This window comes from Cnephaeus nilssonii (assembly GCF_951640355.1).
Source record: "Cnephaeus nilssonii genome assembly, chromosome: 8".
NCBI lineage: Eukaryota > Metazoa > Chordata > Mammalia > Chiroptera > Vespertilionidae > Cnephaeus > Cnephaeus nilssonii.
Window position 1 is genome coordinate 18,264,529 of NC_137079.1, and position 12,309 is coordinate 18,276,837.

The 12,309-nt window shown below is 37.9% G+C and overlaps 1 pseudogene across 1 annotated transcript in view; it reads left to right on the forward strand.

The window, feature by feature from the left end:
- The window catches only part of LOC307104482 (small ribosomal subunit protein uS2-like), a 30,602-nt pseudogene extending 24,859 nt beyond the window's left edge, over positions 1-5,743 (forward strand). Inside the window, exon 3 of the transcript in view lies at positions 4,869-5,743. The product of the transcript in view is annotated as a small ribosomal subunit protein uS2-like (transcript). The remainder of the gene's footprint in view (positions 1-4,868) is intronic.
- The last annotated feature ends 6,566 nt before the right edge of the window (positions 5,744-12,309 follow it).

Below are 12,309 nucleotides of genomic sequence, written 5' to 3' on the forward strand. Positions count from 1 at the left end.
AATGGCTTTTATTAGCAAATTGTTTTATCCTGATATAATTACATTAAGTAATTTAGTTTCCAGAGGAGTTTAAATAATTAAAAAGCACCTGCTGATGTTCTCCAGTAGAGTAAAAAAGTATTTCAATGATATACCAACAGCAGAAACTGAAAAAGAAAAGACTTAAGTAGAAGGATCACTTTAACTAACCTATTTATTAATTTTCAAATTTCAAGCTTATAATACCAAGACATGCTAGCCATTAGTTATAGATAGATGACATTAGTGAGAAATTAGACATATTGTTGTTTTTTAATATAACAATGATAGATGCTTCTCCTCCCCTCTTGATCTGGCTGTTTAATATCCATATGGGAGACAGGAATTCCAGTTGACTTTCTGGATCACCTATGGAATTGGGATGAAGGCTAGCATGGATAAATGATATCTACAGATAAGCTCGGGACATTTTAACTTTCATCTCCCCAACCCCTGCCCCCCACCCCTTCCAAATTATTTCAGAGTCATTGAGATTCAACAAAATGTGCTGAGTGTTTTTTTTTCCCCCCATTTCCAACTGTGGCTGGTTACCTTAACAGACGTCTAGGAAAAATAGGCATGAGGAAAGAGACATTGAATTTAGCACCTCGTCATTAAGTAAGCATGGCTGGATTTGCTATGCTCTTTCCCTTGCAAACCGTGTCTTTTAGCCTTGACAAATAATAGCCTACCTTCTGCTGAACTTGGTCTTAACCCTTCTCCATGCTTAATAACTGCTCAGAACCTGACTGGGATAAAGGGTCCAGCTGCTGCAGAAGCCAGCTTGCATGGCACAAGCAGGGTTAGCATCTATTCTCAAAGGTTGATTACCTAAGCATGGGGACAGCTGTCCTGTCCGTCATCCTAACCACTTTGGACCCGCGGATTGTTCTCACCTCATTCTGTGGTCGAGCTGAGGCTGGAGGAGGCTGTGCTGGGAATGAAAACATGACAGAACACCTGAAAATGTGGCACCTGGCCACACAGGGGCTTTAATGAAATAGGCCCTCATTTCTCTTCAGGGTCTGTAGTGATGACAAGACCATATTTGTTAGTTTTTATGCACTGCTCAGTTCTTTCAATGAAAAGCACTCTGTGGGGTTAGGGATGGATGGATGGCTAAAAAGAAACTCTCTGTTAAAAAATTCCAATGTCACAGGAATGTAAAGTACAGTGTAGGGATATAGTCAATAGTATTGTAAAAACTATGTGTGGTGTCAGGTGGGTACACCTGAAAGTAACACAAAATAGTATTGAATGTAAACTGTGATTGAAAAATAAAAAAGAGCCTAAAATATTAGGAAGAATGACTAAGGAATATTTTAAGAAATGAATAAAAAAATCCCAATGTACTCTGGCTATGTTTTCTAAAGTTTGGACTATCCTGAAAGTAGATATTTTTTTTCTATTTATTTTGGAAATCAAGGAGCAGATTCAAACCAAGACCCCCTCAGTTTATTTCTTGGTAAATATTTTGTAAATTTACTTACTGTATTTTCTTACTTTTCACAAAAAAAAAAAAAAAAGGAATCATTCTGATTTCTCTGATTTTAGGGAAAAATAAAGACTTGGCCTTTAATCTTTAAACCTTTAATATCTAAACACTAGGAGGTGCTATAAGATAACATTAAAGAACATGTTCCCCCACTTCCCCCTCCCTCCCACAGATTTACAGGTCTGTAATTCTAGTTACACAAAGTTTATTAACAAAACTGTTTCCTCTGGAAGGTCCTCAAAGTCCAGATTCTAAGGTATCCAGAATAGCAGACCATCCCTATATCGATCAAGGGCGGACAATTTAGCCTGGTCAAGACTTCAGGGCTATTAGTCAAGATTTGTGGAGAGACAGTTTCGACATGGCTATAACCAGAAACTATTTGTGGAAGTGTAGTAACTAAAGAATATTGATACTGTTTTTTTATTTTGTGCAACACTGTTTAAAATGCAATCAGAAAACCAGATGAGACTGTCAGGTGAATTCTAGAGTCTGTGTATTACTTCTTTCATGCATGAATATTCGCTCTTCCATCTACATTATCAGGTAAGACTATGAAGACCATCAGGTACATGGTAAAAGAGAAATTCATTTGTATTTTTCTATTGAACTAATAGGGAAAGCATACCAAGAAACAATTTTAAAAACTATCAGCTTCAACGAGAAGTAATTTACTTAAAATGAAACTACAATTTGAAATGTGCAATTTGATGAAGTTTGACAAATATGTATAGTCATGTAACCACCACTAAAATCATGATATAGAACATTTGTATCATCCCAAAAATGTTTCTTCATGCCCCCTTTAAATTAATATTATCACACCACATCCTGGACTCTGGCCACCACTGATCTGCCTTTTCTATAACTGTACTTTTAATTTTCTAGAATTTTATATTGTCTTTCATGCTCAATTTTTTAACTTCTCATAATGCTTTTAAGATTCATCTTTGTTGCATCTATTTGTAGTTCATTCATTTTTATTACACAGTGATGTTTTATTACATGGATATATCTCAATTTGACTTATATTCACCACTTTTGTGTTCTTTCCAGTTTGGAGATGTGATGAGTAAAGGTGCAATGAAGCTTCTTGTTCCAGGCTTTATATGGACACATGCTTTTCCTTCTCACTTGAGCATCTGGAATTGGAATGGATAGAACATGTAGTAGTATATGCTCAACTATTAAAGCAAAGGCTGCACTATTTTCCAAAATGATTGTATCATCTTACATTACCACCAATAGGGTATGAAAGTTCCAAATCCTCTATACTTCACCAACACTTGATATAGTCAGTCCTTTTAATTTCAGCCATTCATATGATTTTAATTTGCAATTCTCTAATAGTAAAGATACTGAGTATCTCTGCATGTGCTTACTTGACATATTATATCTTCTTTGGAATTTTTCATTCAGATATTTTGGCAATTTATAATTGGGTTGTGTTTTTCTATTACTGAGTTGTGAGAGGTTTTTAAACATAAAAATATACATCCTTTATCAGATTTATTCTTTACAAATATTTTCTTCCAGTTGCTGGCTTGTGGTCTCATTCATTTATTTTTTCAAAGAGAAGAAATTTTTAGTTTTCATGAAGTCTTCCTTATATATATATTTTTAATGGATCATGCTTTTTGTATTGTTGCTAAGAAATCTTTGTCTGACTCAAGGATAAAGTTTTTCTCTGAAGTTTTCTCCTAAAAGTTTTATAGTTTTCAGGTTTACATTACACCTGGGGTTATTTGTGTTAATGTTGTATATGTATGAAGTTGGATCCAAGTTCATTTCTTTTTGCATATTTTTTGCACCTTTCTAGCATTCTTGATTTAAAAAGACTACCCTTTTCCCACTGACTTGCTTTCACACCTTTATCAAAAATCAGTTGTGTGGGGGATTTATTTCTGGGATCTATATTCATCTAATGACCCAATTTTCTACCTTTGCACCAATACTACAGTGTCTTGATTGCTGTACCAAAGTTAGCTACATAATCTGTGGGGTCCAGTATTAAAAGAAAATATGGGCCCTTTGTTAAAAAATTATTGAGAATTTCAAGGCAGTGACACAAAGTATTGCACCAAGCATAGGGCCCTTCTAGAAAGCTGGCCCTGAATGTAGAGTTATAATTGTGTGTGTGTGTGTGTGTTAATCCTCACCCAAGGATATTTTTTTTCCCATTAACCTTTAGAGAAAATGGAAAGGAAGAAGTGTTCTTTTTCTGTTCAGCATTTTCTTTGCCAATAATTTCCTGAAAATTCCAAACCACCTTAATATCCCCAGATTCTCAGCTCCATCTCTACCTAGTTGGTCCACTAAACTCTACTTGGGTTCCTTGCATCAGCTCTGTGGACTAGAAATTCCCTCAAGGCAATATACGTAGGACAATAATATGGATGACATAGTTTGTTTCTTTTCTCTCTGGGATCACTATCCTTCATCGAATGATGTCCAGTATTTTGAAAACCATTGTTACATATATTCTGTCTGTTTTGTATTGCTTTTGTTACTTCAAGTTGGAGGTTGGATAGTAAATCTAGTCTCTTACACTTTAATTTTTTTATATCACTCCCCAGCCTCTGGCTTAAGTTTCTCTATATATTTATTTTTCTCTCTCACTAAAGGTCACGTACTCTATATTCTTCACTTTTTGGTAAACACAGTGAATGAAAAACTAAATGAAAGGTATGATCTAAAGGAGATGTTGACAATGAACATGGAAATCTTAAAGCTTTCTATATCAACTATCAAGTTCTCTTGACTTAGAATTGTTCCGTATTAATAATGAATCGCTCTTTTCTAAAGATCTTGAAGCTTTTTTACTAATAATTGTCCACTGTTTTTGTGGTACTCGAAGGGTCCCTTCCTTTAGATTGTAGAAGAGAAAGTAGAACATTTAAAAATTTTTTTTTGAGTGTCAAGAAAATTTTGTTTTCATTATTAGATCAATGAAAATATTGAAGCTCTTCAATTTTGGAAAATACTGAATATGCAAATTGGAGTGCAAATTTTAATTAGTTCTGGGTAGTTTAGTAATAATTATAATTTAAATATAAGCTCTTGACATTTCTTTCTTTTTAAATCAGTCCTAAAAGGGCTCTACCTTAGTGTTAATTTTACAAATTCTCTTTGAGAATAACCGAACCAATAGTGTTAAAAGAATATCCAACTGTGCATTACTCCTAGTTTCTAGTATGAAAAGTCTCTTTTGATTTATGGTGTAACAATATCTATAGCCATTATAGTTCAGTTCTGATACATTTTTATTTTACTTAAAAATATTGGTTCAAGCTTTCCGCGCTGCCCAGGGAGGGCCCCGTTATGGCATTGTTCTCGGTTCCCACGTAACTTAAAGGGAAACTTTTCACATTGGAGCCCTTGATGTCCTGCAAATGAAGGAGGAGGATGTCCTCAAATTCCTTGCAGCAGGAACCCACTTCGGTGGCACCAACCTTGACTTCCAAATGGAGCAGTGCATCTACAGAAGGGAGAGTGATGGCCTCTACATCATCAATCTGTAGAGAAGCTGGGAGGAGCTTCTGCTGGCAGCCCGTGCCCTTGTTGCCATCGAAAACCCTGCTGACGTCAGTGTCCTATCGTCCAGGAACACTGGCCCGCGAGCTGTGCTGAAGTCTGCTGCTGCCACGGGAGCCACCCCTATTGCCGGCCGCTTCACTCCTGGAACCTTCACCAGCCAGATCCAGGCAGCCTTCCGGGAGCCGAGACTTCTGGTGGTTACTGACCCCAGGGCTGCCCACCAGCCTCTCACAGAGGCGTCTTGTGTTAACCTGCCCACCACTGACTGCTCTGTGTAACACAGACCCTCCTCTGCGCTACGTGGACATCGCCATCCCTTGCAACAACAAGGGGCCTCGCTCAGTGGGTCTGGTGTAGTGGATGCTGGCCTGGGAAGTACTACGCATGCGTGGCACCATCTCCCGCGAACACCCGTGGGAAGTCATGCCTGATCTTTACTTCTACAGAGATCCTGAAGAGATTGAAAAGGAAGAGCAGGCCGTGGCTGGAAAGGCTGTGACCAAGGAGGAATCTCAGGGTGAAGGGACTGCTCCTGCTCCTGAGTTCACTGCTGCTCAGCCTGAGGTCACAGACTGGTCTGAAGGCCTGCAGGTGCCCTCTGTACCCATTCAGCAGTTTCCTACGGAAGACTGGAGGGCTCAGCCTGCCACTGAAGACTGGTCTCCAGCCCCCACTGCTCAGGCTACTGAATAGGTAGGAACAGCCACTGAGTGGTCCTACGCTGTTCTTCCACAAATTCTTAACAGAACGGAAATAAGGTTGATGGAAAAGAAACAGTTTCTAAAAAATATATATGTATATACACTGAGTGGCCAGATTATTATGATCTCTGAATGCATAATAATGTGGCCACTCAGTGTATGTATGTGTGTGTATATATATATATATATATATATATATATATATATATATATATATACTAATATATATATATATATATATATATATATATATATATATATATATATATACATATATATATATTAGAGGCCCAGTGCATGAATTTGTGCATGGGTGTGGTCCGACCAGCTTGGCCAGGGGGAGGGGACATGGGTGGTTGGCCGGCTTGCCTGCTGGTCAAACTCCTGTTTGAGGAGACAATTTGCATATTAGCCTTTTATTATATAGGATATACACTGAGTGGCCAGATTATTATGCGTTCAGAGATCATAATAATCTGGCCACTCAGTGTATATATTGGTTCAAGGTAAATTTTAAGCTTTATAAAATACTCCCTTTCACTTTATCTAACTTTGGCAAGTTTATGTGAGAGTATTATACCCACTGTTTTAAACTTGCTTTTTTCATTAACATGTCTTGATAATGTTTCTCTATTAACATTTATATTTATAAATATTTTTCTTTATGTGCATGTATTATAATTTATGTAATCAGTCCCCTTTTTCAGTTTTTTTAAAAATATATTTTTATTGATTTCAGAGAGGAAGGAAGAGGGAAAGAGAGATAGAAACATCAATGATGAGAGAGAATCATTGATTGGCTGCCTCATGCACTCCCCCTACTGGGGATTGAGCCCACAACCCAGGCATGTGCCCTGATCAGGAATTGAACCATGACCTCCTGGTTCATAGGTCAGTGCTCGACTACTGAGCCACTCCAACTGGGCCCCTTTTTAAGTTTTAAATATAATTTCTTATCCAGCTAAAAACATTAACATCAGCTACACTTATTTATTTTCGATAGTAAACATCTAGAAACCTTTCAGGGTTTGTATTTTATTTACTGAATTTTCCAGAATTTTTTTGTCACTTCAGTTGGCACATTTCGATTAGAATTTTTGGCTAAGATAAAGTTTAAAGGCTTTAAAAAAATCCATAAAAGCAGCCTCTACAGCAGCTTCTCTTGGCAAAGCACAGCCCAGAACTAAGCCAATAGGTCGTTTAAACTTTACTGCATTGCCTTAGGGGCCATGAGTTGTCAGCATCCTTTCTGTAAATGTTTCAGAAGAATGCCTCAATTCACATTTAGCTGGTGGGATTCAGTCGTTTGGCATAAATGGATACTACAAATAGGTTCTAGTTTGGTGGCCACGCAGTACAAACTTTTTTGAATTTATATGCACCCATATTTGTAAATTTCAGGTTTTTAAAAATATTGTTATTCTTTCTGTAAAATGAGGCATATTGTTTTCTAAAGCAGGTTTAAGATTACTAGGAAATTTCTGATACTATTTTTCAATGGGCTTTATAAGGGAATATTTTGGAAAGAAAAACATAAGAAAGAAAAATCACCTTGTAAATAAATAAATGTGCCATGCACTTAAAACTTTTTCTCCTAAAAAAGTATTAACAAATTAAATAGCACTAGATCCATGGAAAAAAGGTTAGTGATGAAATCACAGGCATCTATGATTTTGCTCCAGGAGAAAAGCAGGGACAACTAATATTTATTGCTCAAATCCTGTAGGAAAATTGCATTATTCATTGTCTCTTATAATTCTCAAAATAGTAGTGTGAGGGAGGTGTTATTAAACCTAAGATTAAGGGATCAATTAGAAGTTTGAACAACTTCATATAGCCAGCAAGTGACAAAGTTAGACTTGAACCCAGATCTATCTTTTACCAAATTCTGTGTTTGTTTTTTTTTTCTCCAGAAGGAAGATTTTCCCACACTAGGATACCTCCTGCACATGTGTGCGCCTGGTGTGTGTGTGTGTGTGTGTGTGTGTGTGTGTGTGTGTGTGTTTGTGTGTAAATTTGCTCTGGAATTCTCAGTCATTATTATACCCAATGAAAGAAAAAACAATTCACATAACCTGCATTTATTTTTGAAGAGGAAAAAAAGTAAATTTTAATGCGAGTGTGAGCCCTTACTACTTTGATGTCTCTCCACTGTCTTATATGCAAAAATTGATTGGGGATGGAGGCCTGATTATGAAATTTGATCCTGGATAATTTAGAGAGAACTACATTTTAAAAATGTGTGTTTTTTCTTTGGTTGTCACTAGAACTGGAAAAAAGAGAGGAGACTCCTAGCAAAATGGAAGCAAAGTCTAAATAAGGATGGTCTTGTTAGTAAAAGATTTCCTATGGTCAGGCCTGGAAGGGATTTTTTTGGAACAGTAAAGTCCTACATAAAATTCAAAGTGGTTCCTGTTCTATATTATAATGATTTGTATTTTGTCATTAACTCTTCCATTAATTTTGTTGTGGTTCCTGTTAATCCTCACCCCAGTATATTTTTTTCCATTGAGTTTTAGAGAGAGTGGAAGAAAGGGAGGGGGAAAGAGGTGGAGAGAGAGAGGAATATTGATGTGAGACACATCGATAGGTGCCTCCCGCGCGCGTGCGCGCGCACACACACACACACACACACACACACACACACACACACACACGACCCACAGCCCATGCCCCACAGCCGACTGGACTTGGGGATGGAACCTGGAACCCAGGTACTGCAAACCAGGTATGTGTCCTTGACTGGGAATTGAACCCACAACCCTTCAGTACTTGAACCAATGCTCTAACCACTGAGTACACCAGCCAGGGCCAGTTAAAATGTTTATACATAACAACTTGGTGTTGCTTTTATTTTGGGTAATGAGGTAAGGGATGATCTCTAAGGGGTGGGGATAAAGAATATGAAAAGGGGAGAGCAGCTACAGGGGGCTAGACAGGGAGTAGCAAGCACAAATTAAGCAGGGCAGTGATTTAAAGGGAAAGGTAGGTGGTTTTAATTCTCTTCCAGATCCCCATTCTGCACTGCTCTGAGACTCCTCAGTAATATTAAGACAGTACACTGACCATGGTAGGTGGTAAAGAAATTGGGGATCCAGGGAGGAGGCTGGACAATTTGGGGACAATGGTTTAAATTACTCTCATCAATTTCTTGTTTCACCATTTGAGTAGTTATCCAATGCTTCACAAATTATTCCTGTAGTTGACCCTCAATAGCTTGGAAGTGATAACTTATTGTCAAGTTGATAATTGGGGCTTTATAAGATATAGAAAATGCTGGATTTCTTTCTTTCTTTCTTTCTTTCTTTTTCTTTCTTTCTTTCTTTCTTTCTTTCTTTCTTTCTTTCTTTCTTTCTTTCTTTCTTTCTTTCTTTCTTTCTTTCTTTCTCTTTCTTTCTTTCTTTCTTTCTCTCTTCCTTCCTTCCTTCCTTCCTTCCTTCCTTCCTTCCTTCCTTCCTTCCTTCCTTCCTTCCTTCCTTCCCCTTTTCTTCCTTTATTCTTTCCTTTTTGTATTTTGGGGGTTATGAGTACAGATGAGTAGAATTTTTACACATAGAAAGTGGCTTTCTTAAAAGGTATTTAAAATTCATAACGAATATATTGTAGATTTTCAAAACAATCTCATTGATATAAGAAGACTGAGAAATCGAAGAACAAGAGAGTAACTTACTGCAGCGGAATGCAAATACATGCACTAGGGCCCGAGGTAAATGGCCTGTGGTGTTTCTAGGTTGTGTGGACAGTCATTGCCATTGCCTCCTTGGTATTGTGTGTTTATTTTTTTGTTGAAATTATGGATCAACATAACAAGATTAAAGAAAACTTCAAGTTTACTTTAAGTTAAATTCAAATAAAATAACTCAGTTTTTAAAAATGTAATTTAAAATGCTATTAAAAATGCTATTTTAAAAATGTTAATGCTCTAGATATCTATTTCTCTGAGCCTTTCTAAATTGTCTCCATATTAAAAATTCTTAAGTAGATTATTATCCTTTTGTGTGTGTGTGTGTGTGTGTGTGTGTGTGTGTGTGTGTGTGTGGTAGGATTTACTTCTTTTCCTAAAAGCAAAGTAGTTTTAGTCATTATTTTTTCCTTAATAAAATCCCCTCTGGACTGCCATTTATGAATCTCAGTTTTAACAACCTTTTCTTACTGCCTACAAATAAAGTGTATAAGACTTTATATTATTTTTCTGGCTTACTTAATTAAATTACCGCAGATGTTTCCTGGCCCACCCATTCATTAGGAACTAAATTGATAGTACAAAACCATTTCAATATTGAGAGCCTCTTTATCTTCCCAATGTAAGCCATATATTAATAAATTCTTACACAACCCCATTAAGATAGACGGCTATGTCATGGCTCAGAGCATGGGCTTTGAAATGAGATGTCTGGGTTTGAATTCAAGCTCTACCACTTACCAGCTGTGTAAAGTTGGGCAGATCCCTTAATCTCTTGGTACATGGTTACCTCAACTGGAAAATGGCAATTAAGTAGCATGTCCTTTATCTAGTTGTTGTAAGGATTAAATGAGCCGATACATATAAAGCAAATAGAATAATGCATGGGATGCAGTTATTACTTAAGGTTGGCAAATAATGTTTTAAAACCAAACTCAAGCTAAATTTAGCCCATGGTACTTAATATTTTTAACATTAAAAAAGGACAGTGAAATAAAAGGACAATGTAAAGCAATGTAGTTTAATATGTTTTTTAAAAACTGATTTTTAGAGGGAGAGAGGAAGGGAGAGGGAAAGATAAAAGGGAGAGGGAGAGAGAGAGAAACATCAATAGGCTGCATGCTCCCTACTGGGGATCAAGCCTGCAACTAGGCATGTGCCCTGACCAGGAATCAAACTGGTGACCTTATGGTTCATGGGATGAAGCTCAACCAACTGAGCCACTCTGGCTGGGCAGCAATGCAGTTTAATAGTTAATAGCAAAATCCCATGCTGAAGTCATCTCTATTTAATGCAGTGGTATGTAGATTTAAATTATCCTTAATGTTACCTGCATTATCCCAATTGTTGTAGAAAATTGTTTAATTAAACATTTTTCTTCAGGCAGCATAAAAAGCCATGAATAATAAAACACTGAAAGCATATCGGCATCATTGTCATAACATATATTTTATCACTTATAATTTTATTAGTAGTAATCATATTAAAAAAACACATTTCTAAGATAATTATAAAATACTAGAGGCCTGGTGCACGAATTTTGTGCATGGTGGTGGGGGGAGTCCCCTCAGCCCAGCCTGCACCCTCTCCAATCTGGGACCCCTCAGGGGATGTCTGATTGCTGGTGGATCGGGCCTAAACCGGAAGTCGGACATCCCTCTCACAATCCTGGACTGCTGGCTCCTAATCGCTCACCTGCCTGCCTGCCTGGTCACCCCCAACTGCCCCCCTCTGCCGGCCTGGTCGCCCCTAACTCCCCCCCGCCAGCCTAGTTGCCCCTCACTGCCTCCCCTGCCAGCCTAATCGCCCCCAACTCCCCCCCCCCCCGCCAGCCTGGTCACCTCTAACTGACACCCCTGCTGGCCTGGTTGCCTCTTACTGCCCGCCCCCGCCAGCCTGGTCATAGGCATGAGGATGTGATGGTCAATTTGCATATCACCTCTTTATTATATATGCTTTTTATCCTTTTTGCCAATCTTAATATTTTTCTCTTCAATTGAATTCATTTTAAAATAAGGAAAACCAATAGGGCACTTTTGCATATTCTTGTCAATTTTTTATACCTACTTCATCCTGGTGAGTTTCTTCCCCATTGCAGGGGCTCAAATGTCTGAATTAATATCTGTGGCTTTTTAGTCATTTTTTTATTTCCAAAATATTATCATATTTTTTACTCCTCTTATCACCCTCTTTGATGTACCCGTGAGGTGAAAATGGGAAGATTCATTTTACAAACATGGAATCTGATTTGGGAAACTTTAAATAACGTGCTAAACCCCTAAAAGGAGTGTTGAGAAGAAATGGAGAGTAATATCCGGATAAAGCTTCATTGATTCATATGGGGTAGCCTTGTTCTGGGATGCGGAGGACACGTTCTAGAATCATTCCATGAGAATACCAAGTCTCCTCCCCTTGAGTGTGAGTACGGCCTGTGACTTGTTTCTAACCTGTGAAATATGGTAAAGGTGATGGGATACGTGTGATTATGTACATGTGCTCACATTACATAAGATTCTAGTACCTGTCTTGTGGGTAGACTCACTCTTCTCTCTTGTTAACTTTGAAGAAGCAAGCTGGTATGTTGTAAAAAATCCACATGACAAGAAACCTGGCCCACAGTCTGACAACCCACAACTACTGGATACCACTAATAGCCATGTGAGAGAAGAGGTGGATGCTTCTCCATGCACACTTCAGATGAGACTACCTGCCTGACACTTTTTGTTGTTGTTAATCCTCACCAGAGGATATTTTTTTCCATTGCTTTTCAGAGAGAGTAGAAAGCAGGGAGGGAGGGAGGTAGAGAGAGAGAAACATGTGGAGGGCAGCCATGTTATCCCCGGAGCCTCCTTCTGGGTACCATTGTCAAAGACATA